At 40.6% G+C, this 13963-nt stretch overlaps 1 long non-coding RNA gene across 1 annotated transcript in view; it reads left to right on the top strand.

Annotated features, from left to right (window-relative positions):
* The window catches only part of LOC127552397 (uncharacterized), a 19092-nt gene extending 6486 nt beyond the window's left edge, over positions 1-12606 (top strand). Inside the window, exon 3 of the long non-coding RNA XR_007951362.1 lies at positions 12495-12606. This is a non-coding gene — a long non-coding RNA (uncharacterized LOC127552397). The remainder of the gene's footprint in view (positions 1-12494) is intronic.
* Positions 12607-13963: the final 1357 nt, after the last annotated feature.

The raw sequence follows: 13963 nt of genomic DNA, 5'->3' as shown, positions 1-13963 counted from the left end.
ACAGCTATTGGGCAAGCAGAACCCTGGTTTGGCAGGAGTCTTACCACGTGCTCTTGCTGCGAAATTTAAAGCTCGAAGCTCCTGTCCACCTCCCCCTTCTTGGCTCTCATTACTTGTCTCTTTCCCTCTCCAAGCTGGTAGTCCATAGGACAACTGTGTCCTAGACGGCTGGGCTTCCAGTAAAGGAAATGTATGGCTGGAAGAAGAGTCCTTGGGATAGAAAACCAGTACAAAGGTTTCTTAAAAAGAACCTTCCCTCCCTTCCTTCCCTCTTTCCCTCCCTCTCTCCCTCCTTCCCTTCCTCCCTCCCTCTCTCACTCCTTCTTTTCTTTCCTCCTTCCTTCCCTCCTTCCCTCCCTCCCTCCCTTCCTCTCTCCCTCCCTCTCTTCCTCCCTCCCTCTCTCTTTCCCTCCCTTTCTCCTTCCTTCCTTTTTAAAGAAAGAAAAAAATAAGAAAATCCCTGCTATTCAGGCTGGAGAAGGAGCTACAATTAGTAACAGAAGACTCAACTAGTCAGAGACAAAACAGACCCCTTTGGGACAAGGGTATGGGCAGGCCTGGGCTGTGTGGGAGGAGGTTAACTTCCCATCAGCTCAGCCAAGCAGGGTCACACGTTCTTAGGGAAATGAGTTACAGGGAAGGAAGAAAGGAAGTTGTGCTGATGCTGGGGAGGAGGAGGGAGGGGCAGCAGGAGGGGAATTTGTGTGACTCAATATGTGATGTTCATCTACTGAGTCTGGGGGCTCCAGGGTGTTAGAGGAGTGGATCCTGAGCTGGGTTGTGACAAACCCTTGGGAATTATTAGCATGGGGGCTGTGAGTGTGCATGCAGGTGTATTGTATGTACGTTGTGTGTGCATTGTGTGCATGTTGTGTGTTGCATTGCATTGAGTATGTTGTGTGTTCATGCATGTGTGTTGGGTGTATATTGTGTGCATTTCACATGCATTGTGTGTGTTATATGTGCTGTGCATTATATGTGTATTGTGTATATGTGTGTTATAACCATTGAGTGTTATATGTGCACTGCACACAATCTGTGCATTGTGTGTCATGTGCATCATGTGCATGTTGTGTGTTACATATGTTATGTTACAGGCACATCATGTGTTATATGTTCATCGTGTGTGAGTATTTTTTGGTGTTACATATGCGTTGTGTGTTTGTTGTGTGTGTGTGTTGGGTGGGTCAGGGGGAGGAGAAGGCAGGAGGAAGGTGGGAGATGTTACCAGTTAGAGGCAAGGTAAGCTATGAAAGTGGACAGGACTGATGGGGATGGAGGCCTGCAGGGGATGTTCCTGGAGAAAATAAGCTCCAGCAGAAGCTCCCTTTGGGAAAAGAGAAGGATTGTGTCAGCAAAAAACCTGCAGCTGAATGTAAAATGAACATGTTTGTTGGGACCATATGGGAAACAGGGAGAAAAAAGAACTGAGGTAGATAGAAGGTGGTTTGGAAACAGTGAGAAGGGAGGTGCTTCATAATATAACACTTCACATTTATAAAGTATTTTCCTTACAACAGCTTTGTGAAGTAGATCATTGTGTAAGCATTCTTATCCCCATTTTATAGCTGAGGAAACTGAGTTTCAATAAGGGTAAAGGAGTTATTTAAAGTTTTAAAACTAGTTAGTTAAGTAGCAGATCAGGGTTACATGTTTTCTCTTTTGATATACAGTCTTATGTTCATTCTGCTGATACTCCCCACCATTTACTCAAGTCATTTTGTGTGCCTAAAGTGCCATTTTCTTTCTTCTTCACTTATCCAAAGCCTTGCCAGCCTTCACAACTCAGCTCAAGTTCCATATGTTCCATGTTGTCCTTTTTGACTATTCTACCTCACAACCGCTTTTTTCAGAGTTCTGAATCAGGTATCTTGGGGCTTGGAACAAGCTAAGGTTAAGACACCATAGATAACCTTGGAAAGGGAGCAAAGTGGCCCCAATTGGGCCTGGGTATCTTATCTGTAAGCCAGGCCTGTTTTCCCTTTCATTAAATAGCAGGTGACTTTCCCCTGACCCACACTTCATGGGGCACAGTCCCCTGAGTACAAGGGTAGCCTCTTCTCCAGTGAGTCCAACCTGTGCCCTTGCATTATAGCTGATAACGGCCAAGGGCACACAGCTTCCTCCCTGAGAGGAGATGAAAGATAGGGAGAAGATTTGTTAACTGTCTTCATGAACCTTGGAGCTAGGTGAGAATGAGCATCAGAGGGAATGAAAAGCAGACCCCAGGCCCTGGGAAAGGTGACAGCCAGGTCTAGGGGAGGGAGTGAAGGTGGGACTGGTGGTTGCTGGGGTGGGAGTCACAGAGAGGTGACAGCAGTTGGGAGAAGGGATCTCTAAGTCTGTGCCTTCAGCCTTCAGAACCCTGGTTAGCTTCCTCTTCTGAGAGCCAGACTCCTTTGACCTCCTCTGGGTTGTTATGATAATTCCTGTCTTGTTCGCATGTCTTAGGCAGAACATTTATATTCAAGCTTTTGAAGCAATTTTGGAAATCATTCTCTTCTTTTGCCTTGGATGTTGGGACTTGGGTGCCTGCAAGGGATGGTTTTTGCAGCAGGAGCCAGTGCCTCGCCTGGGGCTTGCTGGCAGCCAAGGCAAAGAATGCTTTATATAATGATGTTTTTCATACCTTAGATGGCTTCTTTCCAGTTCACTTGCAAAAGCCTAACTGACAAGATGAATGAGGCTGGAAACTAAGCTCTTTGAGAGCAGGGACTGTTTCATTTTTGTCTGTTTTCCTAGTCCCTAGCAATAATAATAATAATATTGATGATGATAACTAATATTTACATTTTGCAATTATTATCTCATTTGATTCTCCCAACAATCCTGGGAGGTAGGTTCTATTATTATCCCCATTCTTACAGAAGAAGAAACTAAGGTAATTAGAGGCTAAGTGACTTACTCCAGCTTATACAGCTAGTAAATATTTGAACTCAGTATTCCTGACTCCAGGCCTATCCACTGTGACACCCGGAATTCAGTCGATGCTTAATAAACGTTCTGATTACTCCTTCTCAGTCTCCTTTGCCTGCTAACTGTGAGTGCCCTCAAGGGCTCTTTCTCTCCTTGTCTGCCACCCCTTTACTGTTTCATTTAGTGATCTCAAAAGCTCCCGTGAATTCAATGATCCTCTCTGGGCTGATGATGCTCAAATCTCCTTCTACCTCTTCATTTCTCTATTGATGTAATCTCACATTCCCATTTTCCCATTGGACATCTCAACATGGATGTTCTGTTGATAGTTTAAACTCAACATGTCCACCATTGAACTTGTGATCTTCCCCACAAACCTTCCCTTCTTTGTAGCTTCCTTGTTATTGTGGGGGATGCAGCACCCATGCTGGAAACTTAGATGTCATCCTCTAAGCCTGAGCATCTCTCCCTTCTCTGTCTGGTACAGGCCCTCAGCATCCCACACCCCGTACTCTGTCAATCGCTTCTTGCTGGGTCTTCCCTCCTCACCGACTCTCCCCATCCCTTCATCTGCCTCTAAAGGGCAGGCTCGGTAACGTCCCCCTCTTCCCCACAAACCTCCCACTGAAAAACTTCCAGTGGCACCCTATCATCTTCAAGATCAAATATAAAACCCTCTGTTTACTGTTCAAAGTGCTTCATCATCTGCCCCACCCCTCACCTGTATAGTCTCTTTGTACCTTTCCCCTCTCCTCTTCCCCCTGACCTGCCTGCTCTTCCTTGGATAAAACACTTCAGACACTTTCATTGTTTGTCTCCCATTCATGGACTCTCTCCCTCCTTGTATCTACTTCCTGGCTTCCCTTAAGTCCCAGCTAAAACCCTACTTTCTGCAGGAAACCTTTTCTTCATCCCCCTTAGTTCTGGTATCTTTCTTCTGTCGATCATTTTCAATTTATCTTGTATATAGATTAGGTGGTATGGTGGTCCACTAGGTGGGCCTGAGCCTGGAGTCAGAAAGACCAGAGTTCACATGTGACCTCAGACTCTTGTTAGCTATGTGACCCTGGGCAAGTCACTTAACTCCTGTCTGTATAAAATTGGAGAAGGAAATGGCAAGCCACTCTAGTGTCTTTGCTAGGAAAACCTCACATACAATGAGTCCACAGGGTCAAGAAGAGTCAGTTACAGCTGAACAGCAAAAAATAGATTGTTTGTACATAGTTACTTGCATATTGTTTGCCTATCTTTTGTATTTATATCCTTATTCCTTAGCACAGAACATATAATAAACACTTTATGAATGCTTAGTAACTAACTGCCAATTGATTAGTTGTATTAGAATGTTTAAGGGGAGTTACTGGCAACATAGAGGTGAATTGTTATTATGTTTGCTGAGATTTTCTCTCCAGAAAGGTTTGTTGTGAGTATTTTTTTTAATATACAAGTGTAAATGGGAATTTTTTTTTGACATGTACTATTAGAATAGACGAATAAAGAAAATAGTTTAAGGGAGTTTTCAGAGCAGAAAAATTTAGGGCTAAGAAGGAAAAAGGCCCTCTTATTTTAGACAAATAGTTTGGAAAACAAGAATAATCCCTTTGGTGATCTGGCTGTTTATATATCTATTCCAGTAGTTAAATCATCTATGTCTACTAGCAGAAGGAAGAAGGGATGCATTTCTAAATTTTAGAACCGAGGACAAAGTCCTATTTGCCTTGCCCTTGTGCCCGTTCTGGTCTTTTTCTCTTATGAGTCCCTTGTACATACTGCATATATAATCCATCTGCATGTAAAGATGCTTTTTTATTGTTTTGTCACATCCCTTTCTTTGTCCTATTCTGCTATGTAACTCATGGCTCACTTTTCATATGTGCCTGTCTTGTTTCCCCAATTAGATTATGGTTAGTTCATTGTCACTAGAGTGTTATTCAAGTAAAAGCTGGATGCTCATCTTGTCTTGAATGGATTCTTACATCTAATAGCAAGTTGCAGCTCTTACAAATCTTAGCTGTGATAATAAATTATTGGAAAACAGATCTAGTGCTACATTTCTTTGTCTTCCCCAGTGCTTTGCATATAGGAGGTATTCAATAAATGTTTGATATATAGCAGAATTGGTTTTGAATCTTGGCTTTGCTTTTTGAAGCACAGTGAATCTCTGTGAAGTGGAGTAAGTCACTGCACCTTTTTTGTCCTCAATTTCTTTATAAAATGTGTGGGTTTTAACCAGATGTCTTCTAAGGTCCCATCTTCATTTTTTTGCTTTTTTCCTTCCTTCCTTCCTTCCTTCCTTCCTTCCTTCCTTCCTTCCTTCCTTCCTTCCTTCCTTCCTTCCTTCCTTCCTTCCTTCCTTCCTTCCTTCCTTCCTTCCTTCCTTCCTTCCTTCCTTCCTTCCTTCCTTCCTTCCTTCCATCCTTCCTTTCTATCATCTATCTTTCTATCATCTATCTTTCTATCCATCTATTCACTTATTCATTTATTTATCAAAGCTTTTTATTTTCAAAACATATGGATGAATAATTTTTCAACACTGACCCTTGCATAGCTTTGTGTTCCAAATTTTCTCCTCTTTCCCCCTCCTCCTTCCCTAGATGGCATGTTATACATATTAAAATATATGTTAAATATAATATATGTAAACATATTTATACAATTATCTTGCCGAATAGGAAAAATCAGATCAAAAAGGAAAGAAAATGAGTAAGAAAACAAAATTCAAGCGAACAACAACAAAAAGAGTGAGAATATTATGTTATGATCCACACTCAGTTCCCACAGTCCTCTCTCTCTGGGTATAGATCATCATAAGATCATTGGAACTGGCCTGAATCATCTCATTGTTGAAAAGAGTCATGTCCATCAGAATTCATTATAGTATAACATTGTTGTTGCTGGTCTCTTCTTCATAAAGTCTAGGGTTGATAATTGGATGAATGAAAATTCTCAGGTACTCTCTGTGTCCCTTCCCCATCCCAACTTTTCAACTTCTCAACTCCTATTTTCAATCTCACTGGGAAATTAGGAAGAAAAGGACCCTTTCCCTTGAATAAACATTTATTAAGTACCTACTATGTGCACATTAATTACACTTTTAGCAAAGGGGAGCACCCTATAGTTCATGACAATTCAATTAAAAAAGCATTTATTAAATGACCACTATTTGTAAAACACAGCCCCTCCTTCCCTTACTCAGGAAACTCTCCCCTCCTTTCTTATTTTTCAAGACTTGCATAATCAGTGACTTCATGTTCTCCTGGGGGAGTATGTGTGTGTGTGCGCAGGGTACTAGCACGGAAAGTGTGGGCAATGGGGTAAGCCCAGTTTGGGGGTCCCTCAGGCTCTCTGAAGGATTACTTTGGTCTTGGCCCCCGTCCTCCCCTCCCTCTTTTTGCAGGATGGGAGCAGGTCCGGCCAAGCCCAGCTCCCCCAGGTGGTTCATTGGTGACTCCCTCCGAGACTGACTGCAGGATGTTTATAAAACTCTGAATCAATTTGAGGCACAGAGATTTTCAATCAGGGAAGCAGATTGCGCTGATAGGGTCAAAAGGCCCGTCGCCAATGCGGATCACAGCATATGACATATTAATTTGAGCTGTCAGAACCAATATGTGTAAGGAGGTGGGAGGCACAAGCTTTATTGAAGAAAAGGGAAAGGGGGGGCCACAAAAAATATTCCCAACAAAGTCTAACATTTCCCAGATTCCCCGCAGCAGCAGCAATCCTACTAGCACATGACTAGTTTGTACCCTTCGAAGGGTGGGAGTGGGGGGGGGCGTGAATAGCAGAGGGGGGTGATTGTGGTTACATTAATGTGATGAATGGGTCTGTAACCATATATATAAACTCAAGAAAACTTTACACCACTTTGCAAAAACACACAGATTCCTTCTCCCTCCCTCCTCCCTGAGAGTTCCAAAGCTCCCTTGCTGGCAAAAGAGCCAGATCTGAGGATTGGCAGGAAGTACATTTGTTATTGGGGACCCTTTGATATTTAGCATGTGAAATGTCTGCGAGCTGGAGAAGTTCAGGCATCTGGCAGGAAATTACCATGAATCCTGTTTCTCTTAACAGTCACACACATATGCCTTCACTCTAACTCACCCCCTCACCTCTTTCTCCCACCTCTCTCTCTTCCTCCCTACCTTTTCTCTTTTTGATTTCTGTTTTCCTTACATTCTGCCCACTTCCCCTCCCCCTTACCCCAACCATTTCCCTCCCCTCCACCCCACATTTTTCTAAGACGGTCCCTTTAAGGGATGGTCCTATGGGGATCATACACCTATCCCTGTTCTGTGCCCACAGCAGGGAGACAGGCTGAGTGGAGGCTTGAATCTCATTCTGTTATGAGCTACCTGTTTGACCTTGGACAAATAATCTCTTTATGAAATCAGTTTTCTTCTCTGTAAAAGGAAAGAGCTGGATTAATCTTGTGGCATCAGGTCCAAATCTGCCCTTCCCTCACCTCCCTGCTGAAACTACCTAATGTATTTTCCATTAAAGAGTTTCTTTGCACCTCCATTATGGAATGATCATCACCCATAATAATTTCAGAGTTGTAAGAGATGACAAATGGTTCAGTGGAAAGTTTATTAGTCTAGGAGGAGTCAGAAGAGAAAGGTTAGAATCTTGCACCAATTTCTTGTGTGACTTTGGATGAGTCATGGAGTCTTGGACTATCTCAAAAGGCAATGTTGTATGCATTCTAAGAAATACCTCTTGAAAATTGGAATTCAAATCCACTCTCAGACATTTATTAACTATTTGATCCTTTAATCTCTGTCTGCCTCAGTTTCCTCATCTGTAAAATGGGAATAATAATAGTTCTTACATCCCAGTATTGTTGGAAGGCTCAAATGAGACAACTTTTAAAGCACTTAACAGAATATCTGGCACATAGTGTTATGTAAATGTTATTATTACTTATGATTATTTCTGACAAAACCACATAGTCCTACAGAACAGGGCATACTTGCAGAGATTGTAAAAATAGCTGGACCCAGTGTTTTAGGGGCTCACTGAGTCCTCTTTGAGGCTGAATCTGGAACCCCAAAGTGGCTGATAATTAATATACCAATCCTTAAACAACATAAACCATGTTATTACTCTGTGTTGAAAACACCTGCAGTGGCCTTTCTATTGCCCATAGGAAAAACTTGAACCCCTTCAATCTGTGGCTGAAAGCCCTACATAATTGCCTTTCAGTTTTCTGGTCCTGTTTCTCATCATTCCTTCTGAATAAATTCTGTGGTCCAGCCAAAGCAATATTCCATTTTCTGGCTGCACGTTCACACAGACTCTGTCCCTTTTCCCTCCTTCTGGACTTAGAATACACTGCTTTATCTCTGCCTTTCGGAATCCTTATCTTCTCTTCAATCTGGTTTTCCATATATTCATTCTCTGTCCTTCTTCAAATTATCTTGTATCTACTTGTTTTTTGAATGTGTTATATTCCCCTTAGAATGTAAGCTCCTTGAAGGCAAGGGATGGTTTCCTTTTTTATCTGTGCATCTTTCATACCCTATAAGGTGTCTATCTGTAGTGGGTGCTTAACAAAAGCTGGTTGAATTTAATTGTTAAGCTGAGAGAGCAAATAGAAAGTGTCCTTTGGTGGGGGCTTCATTCTCCCCAGGGGAGGGAGTAACTGATTTCTTGACTAAGAGTCTCAGACTGTAGGGTGGGGACCACTGATTGTCATGTTCTTTGCCCACTTTTAGGGCCTGGGACAATAGATGATACTATATTAACTCCCTCACTTTAGGAAAGAAAATGCTCTAGGTTGTCCTTGAGAACTGAAGGAGAAACTGGTGTAGTGGAAGGAACAGGCCGAAATTGGGGTCAGATCCCATCTCTGGTCCATATAAACTAGTATTCTTTCTAGGGATGCTTCCTCTTCTGTAAAGATGAGGGAGTTCTTTTTCAGTTTGAAAGTGAGGGGAAAGAATTTAGATTTCACTTCCACTTAATCACTTATATTAAAGCCAATGACATATAAACAAGAAAATACTTTTACAAAGAAATTTGCTATGCATGTGGCTGGATACATAGAAAGACATTACATTTTAGGGCTTCAGGGCCCTGGGGGAGGGGGACACCTGTAGAACTCAGGTGGCATTTAAAAAAAAAAAAGAAAACATGCACAGTTAAAACAAGTATGGAAAAAAGCTCTGGGCTCAGTGTGAAGTGATGTGGCTTTTAATCCTGGTTCTGGCCTTACATCTTGGGAAATTCATCCAATTTTGGGGGGGTCTCTTCATCTATAAGAAAGGGATAAAAACATCTGAGCTACCTACCTGGCACAGGGGTTGTGAGGAAAAGGAACCTTGAAAGTGCTGTAGAAAAAATGAGTTATTCACATTATTCATCTATTCTCTCTCATTCCCAGTGACACTTCTTTCCAGAGGCACTATAGCTGATAAAGCTCTGGACCTGGAGACTGAGTTCAAATCTAGCCTTAGACAACTGTTAGCTGTGTGACTCTGATAATCTCTTAACTATTATTTGCCTCAATTTCCTTATCTCGAAAATGGGAATAATAACAACACTGACCTTCCAGGATTGTTGTGAAGATTAATGTACATAATATTTGCAAAAAGTATTTAGTACAGTGACTGGTACATAGGAACTATATAAATATTTATTCCCTCTCCTTTCAACCTCTCTCATACATTTTAATTTCATTTATTTATTTATTAAAATTTTTCATTTTCAAAACATATGCATGGATAATTTTTCAGCATTGACCCTTGCAAAACCTTGCGCTCCAAATTCCACCCCCCTTTTCCCACCTCCTCCCTTAGATGGCAAGTAATCCAATATATGTAAAACATATTAAAAATAAATATGTATATTTATACAATTATCTTTTTGCACAAGAAAAATCAGCTCAAAAAGGAAAAAAATGAGAAAGAAAACAAAATGCAGTGAAATAACAACAAAAAGAGTGAAAATGCTATATTGTGATCCACACTCAGTTTCCGCAGTCCTTTCTCCAGCAAAACCAAGCGAAACCATCAGCAATCTAGGTTTAAATTCTTGGAACAAAGTAACATTTTACTCTCCCCCTTCTTACGTAGTATGTATAGAAATACTTTTCTTCAGATAAGGAAGTTGTGGGATATCTTTGTCTATTTGGGGTCACCTAAGTATATCATGATCTATTTGGATGGGAATTCTACTTATTCCTTCATCTCTTCTTTCTCTCTTCTTCCACTTTCTTCCCCAGCTAACTACACCAATACTGCCCTTTTATACTTGATTGTTTTTCACTTTATAGCTATTCATAGTAAAACCATATAAAACTTAACATCATAGATTTAGAACTCGAAGAGATTAGAACTCATCCAGTCTAATTCTTTCATTTTATAGAGAGAAACTGAAGCCCAGAGAGATTAGAATTATTCACCAAAGTTTATATAGGTAGTACATGATTCAAATCCAACTCCTTTTATTCTAAATATACTACTTTTTCATGACATCACATTTATCCTTTTGGAAAGAACAGAAATCATATCCAGAGAATAATGGACATTTCCCCTCTTCTATTACCAGGAGAAAAATAAAATCTCTTCTTTAGTAGGAACAGCACAGGAAGCTAAGAAGCTGAGCTATTTGGATTCTTTTTTTTCCTACAACTTTCCTGGTGATCACTTGGAGTCACAGAATGTTAGAGCTGGACAGAACAACAGAGTTTGAATATCTAATTCAACTCAATTCATTATAGAAATGAAAAAATGAAGACCAGAAGAGATATAACTTGTCCAAGATTGCACAGTTAAAAAGTCAGTTTCATTTTCAGATCCAGATCTGTTTACTCCAAGACCACTGTCCTTTCTACCACTTTTATGACTTCTCCATGGAAAGGTTTGGTTGAAAAAAAAAATGGTAGAAACATTTCATGCTTGACAATTGCCCTGGACTATGTCTGTTCTAGTATTAGGGAACCACTTAAAACTTAGTTTTCCCCTTGAAGGTTTTCCATATTCATTCCTATTTCCTGATCCTATTTCTCTTGTTTAGTTTTTTTTTTATTTTTATTTTTTTGAGATAGTTTCAGATGGGAACCAAAGCCCTGACCTGGGTTCCTTGTGCCCTGGACAAAAGGGGAAGAAAGGAGAAGACAAGTCATAGTCATTATTTTTTTAAAAAAGTCTTTCCCTAATGTTGGTCAGTTTTCCTTGTGGGGCAGGGAAACCTGGAAGGGTAATTGGCTGGGATGATTTGGGCTAGGGGAAAATATGCAGAGCCTCTCTAGAGAGGTCTGTCCCTCTGTATTCAGAGGATTCAAAACTAAGCCCGGATTTCTACCTTGACACACATGTTCCCCTCTCTGATTTACTTTGGCCCAAGTGGATAATTCATTGGTAGGTCCACATCCTGACTCGGGGCATAAATCTCTCTGGTTCATGTGCATGGTGACAGTTTTTTGGGACTCTTGGACTTTCTTCCTGGCATTTCCTATGAATGTTGTCTCTCCTCTCATCAGAGAAGAAAGGCCTTCATATGACTGCCTTTCCCTGAATTCATCCTTCTTCAGTGCCTGGGTCAGAGGTCAGGGGCAAGAATCATGAAATAGGAGGAGAGAAAAAAATGGGCTGTTCCAGGGCCAATTTTTTTTTTTTTTCTTGAATGTGATTCGGAAAGCCAGGGCCTCTGGACTTTAAGGCAACTTTGTAAATAAATGCACCTGGCCAACCCACACCAAGGCTTTCCCTGCCCACACATGCCCCTATGCTGGCAGCAAAAAGACTAAAATCAAGGGTCTTTTGGACTCTCCCAAAAGGAAATTGCTTGTTGCCCTGAAGGGGGAGTTGGGTGGTTTGTTCTGAGGCTGGTTTATTGATTTCAGTTTTCTTCTTAAGTATCAAATACCTTTCATCCTTTGCCAAATGAACCATTTGTCCCCATTCCTATTCTAAATAAGAGCCTTTTTGGGGAGATCTCAAGAGAGCCCTTTTTAAACTTGGCTGTACCCCATACTATGTTGGGGTTTGGAGCAGTGGGATCCTCTCCTTCATTTTATTCCCAAGTCATAGGATTACAGAATCTCAAAGATAGAAGTTGACCTCGGAGGTCATTTAGTCTAATCCATATTTCAGCAGGATTCTGAGAATTGCTCATTTGTCCTCCACTGAAAGCTCTCCACTGACCCAGAACTCACTACTTTATGAGACAGCTTGCTCTATTTCTGGACTATGTTAATTGTTAAGATTTTCTTATATTGAACCAAAACCTGCCTCTGTGTAATTTTATACATTAGTCTAAGTTTTATCTGCAAGTCCAAGAAGACTAAAATTAATGCTTCTTCATCATGATTCTCAAATACTCAAATGGATCTATAATCTCACTGATTTGGAGGTTTCCTCCATTGTTACAAACGGTAATGTATTCATGCCTTCCTAACCTATTCAGCTTTTCTCTCATAATCGGAGGTCTTCCTCACTGTCTCCTGACATCTCAAGCATGCCAGTGGAACAGGCTGTCTACCTATCATCTTTCACCTTTTCCTTATGACCAATCCAACTTCTTTTTTGGAACACATTTCTCCAATGACCTCTTTTATTACTTTTCTTTTTCAGATTTCCTTATTGGCCACACCTGGCAGCCTGATCATCATTCCTACCCTGTAAGTTTCTCTCACCTCCTGTGTGATACTCACTTTTAATTCTTCAGCCACTATTGTCTACCATGTCTTGCAGCCATTCAATGACTCTGGTAGAATACTGCCATTAAAAAACAAAACAAAACAGGTCTCTGCATCTGGAAGAAGTCTGGAGTTATTAAAGGAACCTTGTAATTTCCTGAACACAATCTAAGTTATTCCCCTCTTCTTGTTTAATTCTGGATCCAATTCATCAAGATATACCATCTATACCATACATGATGGACAAGCTCTATAGGTTGTTAAACTAAATACATTCTATAATTTGAACTTTGGAATCAATTGTGAGACATGGAAGACACTGGCACTAGACCGTCAAGCCTGAATCAAAGAAGGCATTTATGAGCAAAACATGATTGTAGTAGTTCAAAAGAAACAAGAGATGTGCAGATTTAGAAACATCTCCACTCTAAACCTTCATATGGATATTTGTGCTTGACTGGGGTAAAGCCTTCTGAGCTCGTACTGGTCTGATCAGACACACTGTGCTTTGACCTCAAAATAGAGATATAATTTTGATCCTCCTTGAGCACAAAGGACAATAACAAACCAGTAATTTGGGCAAACAGACACTCTTCAGTTACTTGGTCTTTGTTGTGAGAGTGGTCAGGTCAAACTCTTTTGATCTTACTATTATTCAAGTGTGTCCCACTTCTATGATCAAGAACATCATGAAATTCCTATAATTAATCATTATATCATATCATGTCATCCCTTTCTATGCCTTGATCCTCCTAAATTGGTTCATCATTCACTCTATAACCTCTGGGCTTTCCATACTTTAGTACATTCCCGGGTTATCACCCCCTCTCTGGCTAACCTCTCATCCTTTCCTGACTTCAGTAGGTCAGTTAGCATTTATTAAACATTTACTATGTGTCAGGTATTGTGCTAAGTACTGACTCTACACAGAAAGGCAAAATACAATCTTTACTCCCAAGGAATAATAGGGGAGAAATCATGTAAGAAATTATGTATAAAGGAGTTATAGATAGGATAAATTGGGGGAAATAGCACTAAGATAAAGGAGAATTGGGAAAGTTCCACTTTCTTGCTGAAGGTGGGATTTTTATTGAAACTTGAAAGAAGCCAGGAGGTGGAGATGAAGGGAAGAGTGTTCTAGGCCTATGGGATACTCAGTGAAAATGCCCAGAGCCTGAAGTTACAGTGTCATATGCAAGGAAACCAGTATCATTGGTTTGACAAGTATGTGGAGGAGAGTAAGATATGAGATGATTAGAAAGATAAAAGGAGGCCAGTTTATAAAGGACTTTAAATGCCAAATTGTTATTCAGTCATTTCAGTCATGTTTGATTCTTTGTGATCCTTTTTGTTTTTTGTTTTTGTTTTTGTTTTTTTTTTTTGGTAAAGATACTAGCATGATTT

Source organism: Antechinus flavipes, chromosome 2, assembly GCF_016432865.1.
Source record: "Antechinus flavipes isolate AdamAnt ecotype Samford, QLD, Australia chromosome 2, AdamAnt_v2, whole genome shotgun sequence".
NCBI lineage: Eukaryota > Metazoa > Chordata > Mammalia > Dasyuromorphia > Dasyuridae > Antechinus > Antechinus flavipes.
The sequence above is the reverse complement of the archived record's forward strand: the minus strand, read 5'-3'. Positions and strand labels throughout refer to the sequence as shown.